Raw genomic sequence first — 19,526 nt, 5'->3', positions numbered from 1 at the left:
TTTTCTTTGAAATACTATGGTAGACAAGACAGAAAACTACCCCCATCCCCTGCATCATAAAATATAGCAGGTGTTGTTTACTCCAGACACTTTCAAAAGTTAGAATCCACTTTATGTCATAAAACCTGGCTTTTTTGTGCCTTGGTGGAAAGAAATAAAGATCCATTACAGGTGTGATCTCTGGGGCACAATATAAGGCCAGAATAGATCCAGGGCTGGAAATTAAAGATAGAGAACACCAAGGAAAACAGTAGAGATGGACAAGAAGAAAGAATACTGAAAGCAAGTGGGAAATTCTGAGAGAAAAGCTGAGAGATTCAAGAGAGATCCTTGTTTAGCAGGACAAACTAAACTAGATATACACTGAAATATCTATGCAGTGTTTGTCTGACACAACCTCAGAATTGTGGGTTTACTGCTGCTCCCTAACAGGCGGACACACTCACTGGGAGCCCTGGTACACAACTGCAGTTAAAATGAAGCAAACATTGCAATCCACGTTGCAAAACATCAACAGGTAAGGAAACAAATATTGCTAAAATGGGAAAGGTCATCTTTCTGGGAAGGAGCCAGTTGGATACAACCTGTGGAATGACTGACCCTTGGAACTGAAACTCAGCCACAGGGGGATCACCCTTAATGCAAACTTTGAGAGTTGAGAGAGATGAGGTGAGAGCCGGAGCAGTGAGTGAGGAAAGGCAGAAGGAGCACAAAATTGAACTGCTTCATTCCAAAATGTGAGCATGGGCATGGGATAAAGGATGGGAAGATCAAACATTCTACAGCCACAGCCCACCTGGAGGAGCCGCTGAGGGGCACAGCAACTCCCTCCCTGCAGGGATGTGTGGGCAAAGGGACCTGGGGAGAACAGGGCTGGGTTCTCCTGAGCTCTGCAGAGCAAAGGCAGCCTGGGGACACCAGGAGCAGCTCTTTCTTCCATGGAGCAGTGTCCTGGTGAGATCCAGCCTCACAGCTCCAATGCCAAGCTGGGGAGCAGCCCAGGCAAGGTGCTCTGTCAGCACAAGCTTTCCTGGGGGATACTCCCCCAAGTGTTCTATTGTTCACCAGACAATGTAATTTTTGTCATATTTGCTCACTAACTCTGTGCCTAGCTTTGATTAGAAATAAATTCCAGAAATTCCAGATACCTTCCTAACTGTGTAATCTCATGAACACATGCTGGGACAACTGTAAAAAGGCAGCAGCTACCACTGGGAAGCAGCTCCATGTTTCCTGGCTTGTTTTGCATGGAAGAGCAGGGTACAAAATTCTGTACAAGTAAGGCCCTACTCATTGTTTACTTCCTTACCTTGGTTCATTTATGACAAAATTGAGTACTAGAAGATTCACTATTCACTTTTTATATCCATCCTTCTAGTTTCCCTACTAACAGAATTCTATCTCCTTATCCTAAAAACATTTAGACAGTACATAGTTATGGTGGGATCTTCATGCTATTCAGTGTAAACCTGTCAACAGTTCTTGAAAATAAGAAAGATCCCCTCTATACCAAGATTATTCTTCCATTTTCTCATCTTTTTCATCAGCAATATCAAATTCTAAAAGTACTAAGAATACTCTAGTACTAAACCAAACAAGCAAAATTAGACCTCTTTTAATGGAACTCCAGTAATTTTGATCTGAAATTATTCTCAAATATTGGAATTGAAATGTTTTGTTACACCTTGGCTCTTCCTAAGTCTTTGACTTGAATCAGTGTTACTAATTCAATTCTACCTGCTTCAATTACTTCTTCAAAAATAGGCATCAGTAACACCTTTGCACAGGAAATTGAAATGCACTTGTCTGAGGTGATGTTTAGTACAAGACACTTAAATTTCCTGCACTTTTAAAGGTTTAGCCATGGTAGCTTTAAGTCAGGCACCAGAACTATGAATTCTCATTCAAACCTGCAGCACTCCCCATCTTTTTTCACCAAAAGCATCAATCTCCTGTGCCTCCATGGTGGGAAAACAGGCTTTATCTGATGTATTACAAAGGATTCAGAGCAGAACTGATAGTATACAGCTGGGATATTCTGGGAACACATGTTGGGAACACATGCTGGGATTCTGGGAACAGCAGGGAACACACATGTAGATTGACAAGCACTGTGGTTAGTTTATATGGCTCAGGGCAAATACTCAAAGCAAGAGTTGCATAACCATGCCCAGCTCCAGACTCCGTGCTCAGGCAGAGCTCGCTGCTGGGCACCATGTTAGAGATCATGCCTCTGCTTCTGAGATCAAACAATTATTTTTGAAGCTTAGCTGCTCTTTTAAAGTACCTGAAAAGGATGTTAGAGCTTAAATATCTACAGCCCTTGCATAATTCTTGGAAGTAGATTTGTGGTTTTCATTCACACTGCATGTATTTGTTTCTTTGATAATTTGTTTCTTTGTATTTTTAATACAAATAGATTAAGTCTTTGCTTTTTTCATTTCTTCAAAGTCCTATTTTTCTGTGGTTTTCTGGTTTTCCACTTACAAGCCAATTTCAGTTTATTGTCAGGCATTTGTATTGAAACTTAGAGATTCTTTTTTCTGTTTTCCACTGGCTCCATCATATGATGATCTTTTTCTTCAGGATCACTTTCCTGAACTAAGTTCCCTTGAAAAGAGCTCCTAATCAGAACACTTGTAAGAACATTTGTAAAAGGACTTCAAAATAATGAAGATTATCTGCATAAAATGAGAATGTTATGGATTAAGGCCACACAGTAAATTGTGAATAAAGTTGCTGAAATATTCATCATCACACAGACACACCAAAAACCCAAAAATCAACTGGCCCTGACAATCTGGCTGTGAGAATATTCTGCTTCACAACAACAACAAAAAAAAAAAACCAAAACAAAATAAAACAAAAAAAAAACAACCAAAAAACAAAAAACTCCCAAAACAAACAAAAAAATCCCAATCAATTTATCTTTATATAAAAAAAATAAACAACATCTTGAAGCCTTTGCCATCACCTTCACAAGTATAAAGGAAATGAAGTCTAAATAACAATGCAAAACTATTACCTGCGTTCAAACTGAATAATTGAAGATTGATAACATGAAATGATCCATAGTCAAACAAATAAAGAAGTTCTTCTAAGTTTAAATTCTCATTTATGTCACATTTTCTCAGTATCTTGACAAAATATTTCTGGGAACACTTCCCTAGTCTGTTCACTAAGGGTGAGATAATATGCAATTTATCTGTATTAGTCCTGTGTCAGAGATTAATTTTGTTGTTCTTTATTTTTTAGTAATAAAGAATAAATTAGAATTATTAAAGCCAGGTTGCATGCTTACAGAGTTTATTATGCAATCAATAAAGTTAATATACCCAAATACATCCAAACCCTCAATTTCTAAAAAATATTAAAAAATACTGAAATGTGTCTCCCAATTGTTCAGCTTCTGACATCAGTGCCACAAAATTTCCTCCTACTTATTCTTCTTAATATCACTGAAGATGATTGCAGAATTCAGTGTAGAACTCATTTTTACTGTTACATTTGAAATTTTTCTTTGACACAAAACAACCTTCTACACATAGTAAGGTTTTGTGTTACACAATCCAAAACTTATTTATACATTAAGAAACATCTCAAATTTATGAGAACACATGTAATCCAATATCTAGAAGTTTGACTTGCCATAAGCCCCACATCATATATATTAACTGCAAATAACCAATCTATTAAAGAGGTTCTCCCAGCATATAATACCTGAAACAGAAATCAAATGAAAAAAAATAAAGCTTCAGTAGAAATTTATGGTGAAGTAATCTCAAAGGAGTATTTGTGTTTCTGAAGAGATGATAATTCTAATTGCTATGGATGGATTTGGGATAAATTCTATATGCCTGAGTTGGTTCAGACATGGCAAAGCACTTAGGCCCTGGGAGTTGTCATTCTGCGTGTGAATGCAGCAAGCAGCAGTCTCATAACACAGGAGTCCTGCTCAGTAGTGCTTGTGAGAGATGTGCACTCAGTTTGTTAACTCTCAAACCAGCTAATGCATATACTGCAATTTTATTAATGAAAAAGCTTTTCTGGAGAGCTCCAGATCCCACAAATGCAAATTCCATATAAGTCTGAATTCTGTATAAGAATCTGCTCAGTATAAGCCCGGAGTTCTGTCATGAGCTGAGTGTACACTCTGGCCCTCACACCACATATCCAGCTCTCAACCACTGCACTTCCAACTTTTTCTTTGTTTTCTACAGCACAAGACCACTACACGAGGAAAAATGTACATGTTTGTTTTTCAATTCATCTGTACATGATAACATCCAGCGTGACAAGGTGTAGTGACTTACTAACACAAGGTGGTGCTCTCTTCTTATTAAACAGCTCCAAGCCTGGTTTGCAGCTTGTGGCACTGTTTTTGAGAGCTCCAAGCAGTTTTCAGAGGTATTTTTCCCCCAAACCTAGAATTTTTATATCAGAAATTTAAATAAGTATTTAAGCAATTTCTTTCTTTTCCCCCAAAGGTATTTTGCTGAATGAAATGAAATTTCTCACTGCATTTATCAATTCTCCTATCATAGGTCTACCTGCAGATCTCCCAGTGCACCTTCAGTCTCCTCTGCTGGTGTCTCTCATGCAGCCCACCAGCTGGATGTCACCAGGACTTAAGGCTCTCAGAGGAGATACACAAGCTCTTTACTCAGAGGCTGCTAAAAACCCCAACAAAATCTATTTCTTGGTTGTTTATCAAGTGGTAAAAGATAATCCCTCAGAGACCCTTTATGAACAAGGTTTCCTCAGCACACTCAGTTTCCATTATGAAAATCTAAACACCAGATTAACTCCAACCCAGACACCATATTAAAGATCCAACAGTGGTTTTTTTCCCATTTGTGTTACTAATAATATGTATCAGTACTACAGCTTTTCCATCTCTCTCCTAGGAAAAGACTGGTAAGCTTTCATTGCCAAAACTTCCAAATCAGCTCCAAAAATATCAATCATACTTCTGTCCATCAAAACAAGGGCATGTGCAGCACTTGCAGATGGAAAACCAGAGTAAAATAAAGTAATCCCACTTGCTCTTTACAGAAGGCTTTCTTTCAGATGAAAATTAATATTCAGAGCAAGCTCAACAATATGTTTTGCCCAGGTTTTAATTTTTTAGGCTTATGTATTTGTTTTGCAGCAACAAAATGGGCACACCAGAGACAGAGGTCAGTCACATACAGGAGGACTCTGAAACTCTTTGGGTTCCAGTGCGGTTCAGATCCATACAAACCCTTGCACCACCTTGGAGCAGTCACAGCCTTTTATTTTGGTACACCCAAAATCACAGGTGACAAACTAATTCCCAGTCTCTTACAGGTCATCCTGACCTTGGGAATACTGGCCATCTGTGGGAACCTCTCAGAACTGCAGGAAACAAATTACACAGGAACACCTTGTTAACTATATGAAAATCAGTGCATCTAATCCCTTGAGCAGACATCAGTGGTGGAAATTTCCTACTAGAAACTGCATCCTTTCCCTGAGAAAAAGTGTATGCTACATAATGGCTGACTACCTTTTCCATCACTTCCATAAATTTCATGGCAAACTAGAGACAGTGGAAATCCCAAAGCATAAAATGAGCACGATAAACATTTTCTCCTCTCTTCCTTAGAAGTGCACCATAAGAATAGTAAGCATATGGGAAATTAGTTGACTTATAAAGACCTGTGTTACATAAACATCTCTTTAATCAGATTACTCTGGTGCCACAGGATTGTGCCGTGTTTTATTTCCTCAAAAGACACGCTGTTCGGTTACTATAGCATTTCTGTATCTGGATTAATTAGAAACGGAAATGTGGATACAATTAAGTTTGAAATTAAACATTCTGTGTAGGAGGGAAGATAATCACTGCTTTAGAATGATCTGGCTGCTCCAACCTGTGAAGTATCAAGCTATTCTCTCAATTAATTGGAAGAGTACTGCATGTTCTCAGAGCCAGCTAACCGTGGCACTCTGTACATATTGCTCTGCACATATTGCTTCTCTGACCTATTATTTGACCTGCATTACTTGATGAGAATAATATTAATTAATGTCCCTACACAACTCTTGATGTCAAGCATAGTACTTACACTTTTAAATTACTCTGGTCTGTTTGCACCTCTTCCTCTGGCTGCCCTGGGTTCTCACCTGCTGTGTTCATCAGCACATCCTGAACAAGGAAACTGAGGTGTGGGTGAATTCAGGCAAAGTTCTACTCTGATTCACAGCAGAATTTATTATCAATTTTGGTTTCCATGAAGAAGGGTCTTCATAAACAGGATTTTTGCTCAAAACAGGAGAAAGACAAGTCCTCTTCCCCAGTCCTGCCACACGTTGTCAAAGAATGCATGAAAATGACCAAGGTTCAAGACCTTAGGGAGTGGGCTAGTATTGATGCAATTCTGTGCACACTAATATCAATTTTCTCTCAAAAGAAAGCAGAATAAACTTTATGCTTTATCTTGACATTCTTGGGGCTGCAGCAATAAGAACTTAATGTATCTCAGGAGGGCCATCAGCAATACACACAGATCTCATGATCCAATAGGACAGAATTCTGACTCTGTGGGAAATCTTAAAGTTCGTTATCTAAATGCTTGCTTCCCTTTTACCTTCTGACCAGCTGTGACAATAGGGAGCTTAGATTCTCCCCACATCCAAATATAGAGGAAAAGAACTGATCCATAGGGTTGAGAGAGAATGTACAGACTGTGTAGTGTTCAGATTCAAGGCAGTAAGGCAAATTTCTTCCAAATAATACTGGTGGAGATATTCACACTAAAATGCACAAGGAAAGCAGGGTTCTGCAAATGAACTGTGCAAGTAACAGGTCATTGGGAAATTCAGAACCATCAGAGCAAAGAGCATTTCTTCCTGTGCATAGACAGAGATCAGCTCTGTTCAACAGGTCGAGAACAGAAGTCTCTGTTGTGAGCATTATAATTGAAATACCAGAGTAGGTGAGGGCTAAAAAACCCCAAAACAGGATAATAAAAAGCACAAACAAAATTTACACAAGCTCTCCTTAGAAAGGCTTCATGTGGAATTATAGCTCGAAGTTGAAATCTGATTTTCATGTTTTAGAGTATCCACTGCAGACATGCAAGTAAAACCAACAAATAATAAAAGACAATGGAAAATTATCCAAACTGTGTAATTAGAACAACCCTGATCTTCTTATTGCCAAGCCCTTGGCTTTAACTACTAGACCACATGGTTCACACCCTAATTAATGCATAAATTCAATGTTATAAAAATTTCCAAATCTTCTTTTCTTTTTTTAATAAAGCTGAGATGAAGATTTCCAGTGTCAAGCAATTAGAAATGTCTTAATCCACTCAGATACCTTCTACAAGGCTTAGCATATGGCAAGTACATTTTCCAGTCTTCTTGTTTGGCTTATTGCTCTTATTTTCATTTGTGTCTTACTTTTTATATTGAATTTTTCACATTTTGTAGCCTTAGTCCCAAGTCAGCTTCACTGAGGATGGGAAAGGTCTTAATGGTCTCCTACAAAGTTACATGGCAAATGAAGCAGGTATTACAAGCCTATGCCACCTACATTTCAGTGGGTGCTTTATGCATCAAGTATATAGACAATCCTGAGAACCTGCAGAAGAAATTCTGTGTCAGGACACTGTGGCATATTCCCTTCAAAGTATTCAGTGGTTATTTGCAAACATAAGAATGACAGGAATAATAATGATAGAGAGAATTTAAATATCACCATGGAAAAAAATACCACAGAAGTGGGGAAAAAAAGCTTCTATGTATGTTTAGACTGCAAACTGATACTCTCATATGCAAATGCTTTTAGAATACAAAACAGGAACGAAGAACAAGCTCCTGAAAGTGTAAAGTGTATTATTGAATCAGTGGAATTGCGAAGAGTCTGCTATAGAATAATTTCCTTTTATAACCCTGGCACCTGTTTGCAAGGCACAGGCCTTATTGCAAAAATTTCCAGTATATCAGAAGTCTCCCACATGTGGCCATTAATCCATGCAGAGCATTTTTCTTTTAAAGTTTGAGGATGATTAGGAAACCTGCATTTCTTTAAACAGAAAAATCCCAGCCCAACAGGGCCTTACCTTTGCCAGCTCAAAACAAGAAAAGGCTTTAAGACTAATTAAAAATCTCTTAGACAGGGCTTCTTATCCCAAAAAATGCACAGGCATATTATTGCTATGTATGTGATGAGTTCCAGGAGAAACTTGGTGGAGATTATCAGAAAATGAAATGCAACTATGGATCTTGCAAAAACCTCCTGAAACATACATGTGTGGTGACAAGACCAGTGGTGTTTACAGAAGCTCCACATTTTCATCCAACACTTTATATAAAAAGTTTTAAAAAACTAGTTTTCCTGGGGGCTCACTATAATACTTGAGGAAAACCATTTTTCCAAATGCAAAAATTCAACTTTCTCAAAAGAAAAATTCAGCAAGTCCAAGGAATTCATAGTCCTTACTGCCTATGATACTCTACACATCCCTGCCGCCTGTGCTTCTGTTTTCCTGCCTCTAAAGCAAAGACAGAAATAGTGGCTGAGGCTGGTTATGACCTCTTTCAGAAAACTCATGCTTGCCATTTCCTGGGGTCACCAAGTAATTACAGAGATGCTATCAGAACAGCTCCTACTTAGGAGACCACATCTCTGCAAACATCACTTCTCAGGACAACAATGAGAAAAAAAAATCTTTAAGAATTTTCAACCTGAAGGTGTTTTAACCTGAAGTTCTATTTGAAGCTAAACAGTTGCCTTTCTGAATATGGCACAATCTGATTTGTAGTCATTTTGATGTCTAATATCACCATTACCACCATGATGGACACTCCACATCATTGGAGATTATAAACCCCCATTGAAGATGGGGGACTTGGAGTGGCTCTGCTGTTTGCTACTCAGTTGTTATTATCTTGGGTTTGGATAAAACTAAGAAGTTTGTTATATAACTCTTAAGAAACAATTCTCACGATCAGAAGGCAGCAGACACAAATAGATCCACTCACACAGGGCTGAGAAATGAAGGAACATATCAGATCTAAAGCACAGCAGGCACCATTTTCCTGGTGACCTTTTCCTTGCAGCAAAGCGATGGCCCTGGTGCATAAATGACCAATTTGGGTCTTTTTCCTTTAACTGATTTTTGCCATTTGGGGGCTCCAGACGTGTTCCTTTCTCCCTGGGAAGGTCTGTCCCTGCTGTGAGTGGCTCTCTTGGTCAGCAGCAGGAGGTAAGGCTGGTGGCAGCTGCCTGAAGAGAGAATACAACAACCTATTACTGCTTCATACGGGAGCAGCAGCCACCTCCGATTGTGTGAAGAAAGAGCAGGAACACTTGTTTCACCCTCATCAATCTCCCCTATTTCATCCCTGCCTATAAAAGGTATTCCACAGCTCCTACTGAGCTAAGCAATCTCCAGTGTCCTCACAGCACTCCTGTACTGCAGCAAGGCATATCATATCTTTGTGCACATCAAAACTTGAGGCACTGAAAAATAAAGTTGCTCAAGGTAACAAGAAGTTCATAGTCCAGAAGAGACACTCTGTATTTGGAGAAGCAAGCAGTTTAAAAAAAAGCTTACTTTTATAAATTCCCCAGAAAAATTTCAGTTCCAAAAACATTGATTGATCCATAAAACCCCCCAGTTTTTACACTTCTCTATGTCTTCATTCTTGCAAAGCCAATCTGAACAGTCAGCTGTCTTGCAATTGATCAGACAGGTAGCAAGCCTAGACTTTATTACTGAGCTTCCTATACAAAAATTCCTGTAAAGAACTTCTACAACTTCAACTTGCTCCATGGTGGTGAAATCCCAGCCTGTAAAGCACTTTTTGGAGACTCAAATCTGTGAATACACCAGTATCTCAGTCTGAAGTGGGGAAGACAGAGGATGGAGATGAGTTTCCTACAAATGAAATTCCATCTGAAAAAAAAAATGTGTAGTCACTACTAGAGGCTTAAGGGAATTGTCAGGCATGACCTCCAGCATTCTAAGTCATCAGGGCAGATATCACCTTATTTTGGTGCAATGAAAGATGGGTTTAAGTGCTCTATCTTAGCCTCTACCCAAGACATATGGGTAGGAAATACCAACTTTAATTGATCTACACAAATAATTTCAACTCATCTGCAATGAGAAGACTCATTTTACCTTGATGCTACTGTCATTTCACATGATCCTAACACCCCTGACTTTCAGCATCAGAACGTATTACAAATAGACACAAAAATTCATGAAATAGATTTTTAAGAAATATTTGAAGATCACAAGAAATTTATTATTAATTTTGCATGACTACTCTTTTTAAGATCACTCTTTGGGGTCAGTGTCTTATGGCAGGTATCAAGTTTTGCCTTGGCAGGATAAAAGTCAAGACATATGTCCACATAAACAAAAAAAGTGAAGAATTTTTTGGCTTATTTGTTACCAGCTTCCTCATAGTAATTGTTAAAGAATATTATGTAAAATGCAGAACTCATTATTTAAGTTATATTTAGTACACAAAAAGCTAAATCACACTTGTTCAAATACTGTACATACTGTAATTACACCCTCTAATTTCATGATTTTGGTCATGCACTTAGCATAAGTACATGTAATTACACATTTAAAGCATGTAATTATATAATTATTAAGATTCACAATTCAATTATATAATTAATGTATGCAAATACATAGAACTATCCTGTGACATTGATTTTAAGTAGAATACTCCACTAATTCTGAGGGGAGTTCTGCTTAAAAACTCATTATGCAATACAACTTGCAAAGGACTATACTTTGCAAAGGCAGAAAAAAGGCAGACCCACTGTCATGATTCTTTGGATAACTGCACGAAATTTAAGTAAAAAACATAGATAGAAATAGAAAGATATATATAAAACCAAGCTATACACACACACAAAGGTTCTCAAAATGGATTAAAATATTCACAAGTTTGTTTTGCAAGCCAATATTGGTAGAAAAAGAGCCATCTCAAAAAGTACCCTACTACTTCGTAAAGAACTGTTATGTCCTCAAAAAATATATTAAATAAGTATGATCTCTTTGTATGTTTCAATTTTAAAAAGCAGTGTTTCATTGTTTCTTTCACAGGAGTAGGAAAGGAATGAAAGAAGCTTTTCACAAATCAAGAACACAGACAGCAAACTCATTTCCACTCTGGTTGGGATTTTGCTTAGCCACCAAAAACACTTAACAAAAAGATAAACCCCAAGATTACTGGCCTCAATCTCATTGCATATTTTTGCCAATGCTTTTAGTAATTTTATTGACACTCTTTTCTTCTCCTAATAAAAAGAGACTGCTAGAACCAGGAGGGCTTTGTGCAGAACAACACAATAATTAATGGTGCATTCAAGGAGTTTTCTCTCCAAGAGTAGAAAGTGGCAGAAACTGGAAAGCCACTGCCAGAGCAAGGGGAGTCAACTTTCTGTTTAAGCACACAGATCACTGAGCCCCAGTGTCCATTCACTCTCATCACTGGCAAACTGGGTTTGGAAAGGAATTTCAAAATATGACAATATCCTGGTATGAGCTCCACTGGAGAGTGGATTCACCTTCCCCTGTGCATTCACCTTGGTATGGTTTGATAAACAGACATGAAGAGTTGAGAAGCAGCGTTTCAGAATTTTGAAGCTTGGTACAGAGAAGGCAAGGACTCCTAAGCAGAACCAGTTTTCTGGTTCAGACTTCTGACCCAGTAAGTCAAAGCATATTCCAGAGGCATTTACACACATTTTATCATCCTGTTCAATGCTGCTGTCATGGCAATTGACCACTGCAAACAGGAAAGTCATGAAAGTCATTACATGTTGTAATTTAGACATATAAGGATTTTGCTGCTGTGGGAAAATCCAGCACAAGACTAAAATAGCATACAGCAAATACCTTCACACATAGAAGTCAACACATTGCAGGGCACTAACTGCAAATTTTCATATGAACTTTCACAAAAAAAGGAGTTTGGAAAAACATAGACATGCAAAAACTAACGCCAGTTTGAAGCCTATTTGGGTAAACTTCAACAGCCTTGATACAAAAAAACAACAATGCTGTAGATTACACACACCATGACACAACATTTACTGTTGCTGACACAAGTAGCATTAAGATGAAAGATATTTTCACACTGATGGTAGAAAATTATTTTTTTCTAATGAGGTCCTGGATATAGTGTAGTAGCCCAACATACTAATCTCATCACCAGTTCCTGTAGATCAAATTTGAGCCCAATGCTGAAGTATATGCTATGTCTTCCAAACAAAGATATTTTGGTGTACCTGTACCATTTTATGTCATTTCCAGCACTGCAGCCCAGCCCATTTCTCCCTCCAGCCCTCACCCTTCCTGTCTCAGACTGACCAGGATGAAAGGAAAGGAGCTGTGTGTGACAGCTCCTAACACTCAGGGCAGCAGCATGCTCAGGAGCCTCCCTGTAAAAAGGGTTGACCACAGCAAGCAGACTCCAAGATCTGCCACCCTGAATATTTGATATCCCATAATGCCAAGAGCTGCTAACAAACCTAGGGAAAAAGCCTGACCAAGGAAGGTGTCACAAGGGTACTGACAGCAGTGACCTTAACCTGTGATGCCAATCATGCTGCCAATGAGCAGCATGGTTTGTGTGAGCTTCTCCTACTGTAAAACTCCTCATCATCATTAGGTAAGAGGAAAACAGGCTTGTACCTGCTTTAAAATTGGGCAGCAACATCAAGATGCATTCAATTAAGGTGTCATGTCCCATCTCAAGCGTAAAAGGAGAAATGAAAACATACAATAGCATTTCACAGCTGATAATTGTGTTTCTGCCTGATTTGCTCTAATTACACAGATTGAGCAGGCTCAGTGTTACAGGCAACCATTAATTACCTGTTCTATAACCCAAGTGCATATTTTTCTTCAGAGTTGTGTAGCTCAGTTCCTAACCCTTATCATACAAGAATCACATACAGAACTTTAGGTTATCTAGTAACTCTCCCTTCATACCCAAAGACTTTATTGTTCATTTAGGGCAGACACTTCATTTCACTGCCAGCATACTTAATGGTAACTAAATTACCCCTAAGAGAAACTCCAAATGAACTTTCAAATTCATATAAGAGCCTTTGCCAACCATATATTTTCAATTACACACTAAGTTGTTTCATGGCATGACTGCTGCTTTTTACATAGATTAGTAGATATTTTTTGCTTACATTAAATTTTTCAAGGGCAGAATACATCATGATGAGAATTGGATTTCAGAAAGTTTGCCTCATCACATTTTGGAAATCATATGTAATATAGTTAACATTATTCTTTCTTGTTTTATTTCCCTTCATGTCTCTAAATTTTGACAAGGAATTGAAATGAATGCAATGCTGAACTGTTTCCTATTACATATTTGTGATAACCATTTACGTCTCTAGAGCACATAACTACTTTCCACTGGAAGTAATTTTGGCAGAAGTGGCAGGCTTGTGGATTGGCCCCATGAAAATGTGAATTCCCATTTATGTTTATGGGGCTCTGATGAATACCCAGCTAGAGCTGCTTAAAACAAGACTGTGCAAACACAGTCCTTTGAAGGGAAGGAACGTTTTGGAACTCTCTTACTCAACAAAGTACTTCTGCTAGAAGACCTTGAATAATTATTGTTCAACAGCAGGAGTAATGCCACATAAAACAGTTCTGAAAACCTTCTTATAAAATGCACACGTTAATTTATAACAAGCAAAGAGCTAACTGTAAAAGCAAATATAGAACATTCCTCTTAATGGAGAAATTAGCTTTCAAATAATTTCATTATTTATCTTAAGGTTTTCTCTTAGTTATAGAGGTGTTCCTTATACAGAAAACTAAATCTCTGATCTTCTAGAAGAGGACACAGTCCCTTATAATAAATGGCTGAAGCCAAAAACTTCTGTGTTTCACAATGCCATGTTTGAGTATTTCTCTAAGGAATTGTCTTTCAAAACATGGTTATGTGCCAAGATTAAAAGTATCAAAAGTATCAAAAGCCTTTCAACATTGTAACCTGAAGTCAAAAAAGCATTAGTGTACACTCAAAAAACCCCAAACACACACAAAAAAAACCCAAAACCACCCTTCCCCTATCAACAATGTGTGATGTTACTGGTGTGATAACTGAATGCAAAATTATCCTAACAATATCAGTGTCAAGGTATTTCGACAAGGAGTCTACAGGGAGAATTACAATTGCATAAAATTGAATAGGCTGCATTTACAGAAATCATGTGTTTACTCACAATTCTGATAAAGTCATGACAGCTGAGAGTGCTCAGAACACTTCTGAAACAATTAATTTTTTTAAAATCCACAGTGTGAGCCTTAATTTTTTTTCTCTTATTGTTCAAGCCATTTTATGTTGTGGGTGACTGGAATAGGTGAAATAAGAAAAACAATAAGCCAAGCAACAGGAACTCCTAGCCACTTATATCTGTGGAAATACGACTTTTTTCAGCCTTTCAAATCAAGGGTTTAAGGTAGGTTGCAAAGTTGGTATCATATAATTCAATAATTATATGAATAATTCGGATTCAGTTTGATATTCTGTATCTTTAGCCATCATCATCATCAAAACAACTCCACACTAAGAGAAATAATACTGGTAAAATTACATCAGGATAATCTTATCAAACCTGTTTCCTTCTGTGAGAGTAAGGAACACTGTGATGGCCCTTCCTATTTCCCTGTTTGTCCTTATAGGAGGTAAAAACGCCTTGGAGGTGTTAATCGTCCTACAACACTTGATTTTGCTGTGGGAATCATTAGTTTTCCCCTCATTAACACAAAAATGGTGTTGATTAGACTTTAGACTTGTCAACTTTCACTGAGGAATTTTGTTTCCACCCTGGGAATTCAGGGTAGAAATATAGTGAAAACAAAAGTCTAAATTTTATCATATGGAACCAACAAAAGAGCACTGCCACTGCAAACTTGTGCAAAAAATTCTCTGACATGTCTGTGTGAAAGTCCTCTTGGATTTGGAGTAATCTTATGGATGAAGGTTTTCTACCTAAGACTGAAAACACAATGTTCCCTTCCAAAGAGCCTGCTCTCCTCTAGCTAATTGCCAGGGTAAATATGTACCTCTTACAAGCACATCAGCTCAGACCAAATGCAGAGGCAAAAGCTGTGATCCAGAGGTGATGGAAGTTATCTGCTTCCCAGGGTGATACCTCCTGCACTCTCTGCTATTCCCAGTACCGTGCTCTAACAAATCCCCACCAATCTTCTCAGGCAATGTGGCCCCGAGGGTCTCTGTGACATTGTGCATCTCAGCCTGTTGTCCTGCTGCTGCTGTTTGTGTTTGCTGCTGATGCATCTCTCAAAGCAGCACACACTGTCTGAGGACAAAGCAGGAGCACACCAATCTCACTGCCTGCTGGTTTCTATGAACACTGCAGTGTTCTCTTGTTTGTTTTAGAAAAGGCTCTCTTCCTTTATTCTTCACTGAATTTTTCAGGATCCAGCCACCAAGCACTGCTCTGGTTTTCTTCATGTGATTTAGAAAGCCATTTGATGCTGCTTTTATCTTTCTATTGAAAATTCACCTCTTCGTATCATTGTTCTGTAAAAAACTTGGAGTGACTCTGATAGCCCTAAGTACAATAGCATTTCAGCAGCACACAAATCCTTCCAGCTCTTCTGCCAGCATTGTCCAGTTCTTTGTTTTGAAGCTCTTAACCCCAGGAAGAGATACAGCATCCCAGTAATTGTTACTTGAATCCATCTTCTCGAAAGTAGCTTTCTATTTGCACCAAAATAAGAGTAAAGGCAACACAACCACTTGTACCCCACCCATCTTTTTCTATGAAGCTTACTTCAATAATTATGAGTCTTAATTGCTTACTCTGTCAGCCAAGCCTTTTGTAGAAAAGTATCAATTCATAATTCACTCTGCCTTCTAACTCAATTTAAACACAGGGTGTTTATTCTTCCCTTTTGTCACATGAAAACTTCATTTAAGCTGGATATAATTGTCTATGGCACTACAGGATCCAGTTCTGTTGTACAGAGCTACAGGCTATAGCAACCATCTATTATCACAGTGCAATTAAATAAACACTTCATCTACATCCAAATAACACAGCACGTTCCGTTCCTCTAGCACAGCAGAGTCCAGCAATCCCTGACACGTCTGAGTGTACTTTATTAAAAAAAAAGAAACCTAAGTAACATTAATAATTACAACTATTTTCTTCATTCCACTTGCTCACAGAGGCAAAACATTACATTTGAAGAGCTAAATAAAGAAAAATATTGAAATATACTTCCATAATTCAGGCACTAAAAGCTTCAATCTTGTTAGCATTAAGCACAGAATTTTTTGGAAACACTGTTCTTGAAATGTGTATTGAAATATGACCCTTATTTTTTCCTGCATTACTCTTTTCACTTGCCTTGCATAATTCTTATAAATTTTGAAGAGGTCTGAATTACAGTCTTGGCACGAAGATGATATCTTCCCAGAATATGAGTGATGACCACATAAATTTTGAAACAATGACTATTTAACATCAATAAGACCAACAAGGGCTATTTAAATACCAAAAATGAACAACTTATGCAGTCAGTCCTGCCCTAATTTCCACTTGACTTTCTAAATAACAATGATAATGAATAAAAATGCAGATTGTTTGTTAATGGTTATATCTGACTACATACATTATTTATTCAGGCCTTTTGTTAATATTTAAGTGATGGAAATTACTTTAAATTATACCTGTTACTGATGGGAACTTTTAAAGCAATACCCCATCTGAGCTGCACATTGTGAGGCAAAAGTTTCATTGCTTGGTTGCATAATGAGGCAAACAAACCAGCTGGCAGTCACCACACACTAACCATGTTCACACCTCCTGCTCTGCCAAAACCTCCTCTCCTGGCCACAGAGGCAGCCCTTCAGCACCTGGCAGACAGTGAATGGTCCTGTATGGCCACTTTTAAGCACTTACAAAATTAGATGCATCAAGTCATGAATGCTCACATTTCACGCTGACAACCTACTTGTAATACTGAGCTGCTATGGTGACATTTGGAAATGTGAAATAGATAGGCATATGGAATTAATTATTTTGTTTTTCAAGTCATAGATATTCAAAAGCAAGCAATTTATGAGATTAGCCACAGGCAATCACAGTGACTTATTTAAGAGGACAACACTGAAATATACGTCTCCTTTACATTCAGGGAGGAGTAGGTGTGGATAAATCACATAACTCACAGATATCCTTGTTTCAAGAAGACAAGTCATGTTCATTTTTACCTAATCCAAATACAAAATCACAATACAATCTATCTTACTACTTCCCCTGTATCAAGTACTCATTTGAAAAATGCTCAGTTATGTCTGCTACACAGCTAACTTCAGGCAGAACAAATCAGAGTGTATCCCTTCCAGGAAAAGGGTAAGTTTAGACTCTATGAAATCTGCATCCTTGTTCATCCAAGAGGGTGCTGTCTGCAGTGTAATGCTAAGAAACTACAATTTGTTAGCATTAAATGGAAGGTTGTTACCTAACAGAAACCACAGCTAGAGTATAGAGAGAAGACATTTACCTCAGCAGATGTGATCCCTTTCAGTGTCTGGTAATATCTAGGTTTTTCAAACAAAGTTATTAAAAATAAATTATTTTATCAATCAATACATAAAAGTATTACTGTATGTGATGAACTCAGCTCTAGACTGCTTTTAACAAGAAAGAACTTGTTCAAGACCAAAGTTGTTCTTTGTATTATAAATCACTTTCTAGAAGGCTATGGGTACATCATGCTACAGAATAAAAATCCAATATGTGCAGACATGCGATCTCAAAATGGTCCTCAAGACCAGAACAGGACATTCACATAAAGAAACAAAGTCCCATAAATTTACCAGCCCTTGCCTGGTACCCTAGAGGCACAGCAGATTCCACAACTCAAAGGATAAATAGCACACAACTGTGAGAAACATTCAGTTTTAGTAATGATCACAGGCTAAGAATAACAAAGAACATTGCATCTCTCAACAGTAATAAAATCTGCCCATCCAAGTGTCTGGCTTTAAAACCCCTTGTTCTTGGCTGGGACCAGCACTGCCCCATAAGTCAGGGCTCATATCTTGTCATTTATATGATCAGTCAAAGCAAGGAATGGATAGACAGAATAAAAATATAGTCAAATATTTACAAAAAGCAAACCTCTTTACTAATAATCAATTTCAGACGGATCAAAAGAGTATCAGGAACTATTTTGAGAACTCATTTCAAAAAGTCTAACGTCATGAAGGTATCAGAATTAGGGGTTTTGTTGAAATAACACAACTTAGTGTTCAGACACAACTTAAATTTTATTCATAAAAAAAAAAAATTAAAACTGGAAACAAAAAAATTTTTTAAATTGGTCTTTCCTTCCAGACCTATTCTCTCCACTACTTTCAAATCTCTAGAGTTTGGGCCTAGTGTGAGAAAAACAGAGATATATTTCACTCTTCCAAGTCATAGTACAAAACTTTATGCACAAAACATGGTTAAAGCCTTCTAAGCTAGTACAGATCTTTGTAGAGACCTTGTTTTTTTTTATTCAAGATCAGCTCAGAGCATGCCAGCCCAGAGACAGGCCATTCTCCAACTACCAGCATTTGTGTCAAGTCATGGCTGGGCTGCACTCCCCAGTTGTGCAGAGCCCTGGGTGTCTGATGTGCTCCATCATTTAGCCTTCCCAGCAGCAAATCAAATAAAGATGCAATTTTGCTTCTTTTCAGAGCTGACTGACATTTTAATTAATCTTCAGTCAGAAGTGTTAATCGAGCTATGAAGTGAGGCAGTAATTCACAGCTAGTAAAATCCCCCACAACGGTTTTACAAAGCATCAGTACACAGTTTATCTCATTAGTTGTTCTTTGGATAATTTTAATAAAAAAAATAAATGCATACAGAGTGGTATAACTCTTTTTTCAAAGAAAACCAGCATCCAGGAACCCATTCCTAACAGAGGATTCTTCTTTTCATCTATAAGATAATCTAAATCCCTTGTGAGTTATTACAAAGGATTCAAATACAATAACAACTTTATTTACTACTTTCATTTTGATAAATTCATAAAGATATAGCCATAATATCCCTCCTCCCATGGAGCTTTACCCCACTGATAAGAAAAAAGTTTTAGAAAATACAGAAAAAAGTTTTGCCCTTCTATTTTTAAAGTATTCTACAGATTCAAAGACTCTCACTCCAAAGATTTTCAGAAACACAAGCTGGGCTTCTCTCAAACACAGAGCAAAAAACATGTTGAATGTGGTATGTATGTGCATCACTATTTATTTTTTTAAGAATGGAAATCCTTCACAACAAATATTTTTAAATTAATAATTAATTTGTTTATTTATTTAGTGCATGCATTTTTGAAGGATTATTTATCTTTTACAAAGCTCAACCGTCTGGCTATTGTGAAAGCCTTAAAAAAATAATAGAAACAAATGGCTAAGAAAATCCCTTGCTCTTCTAAGTATTATGGGTGTGGTGGGGCTGT

This window comes from Melospiza georgiana, chromosome 10 (genome assembly GCF_028018845.1).
Source record: "Melospiza georgiana isolate bMelGeo1 chromosome 10, bMelGeo1.pri, whole genome shotgun sequence".
Lineage (NCBI taxonomy): Eukaryota > Metazoa > Chordata > Aves > Passeriformes > Passerellidae > Melospiza > Melospiza georgiana.
This window is presented reverse-complemented; position numbering follows the sequence as displayed.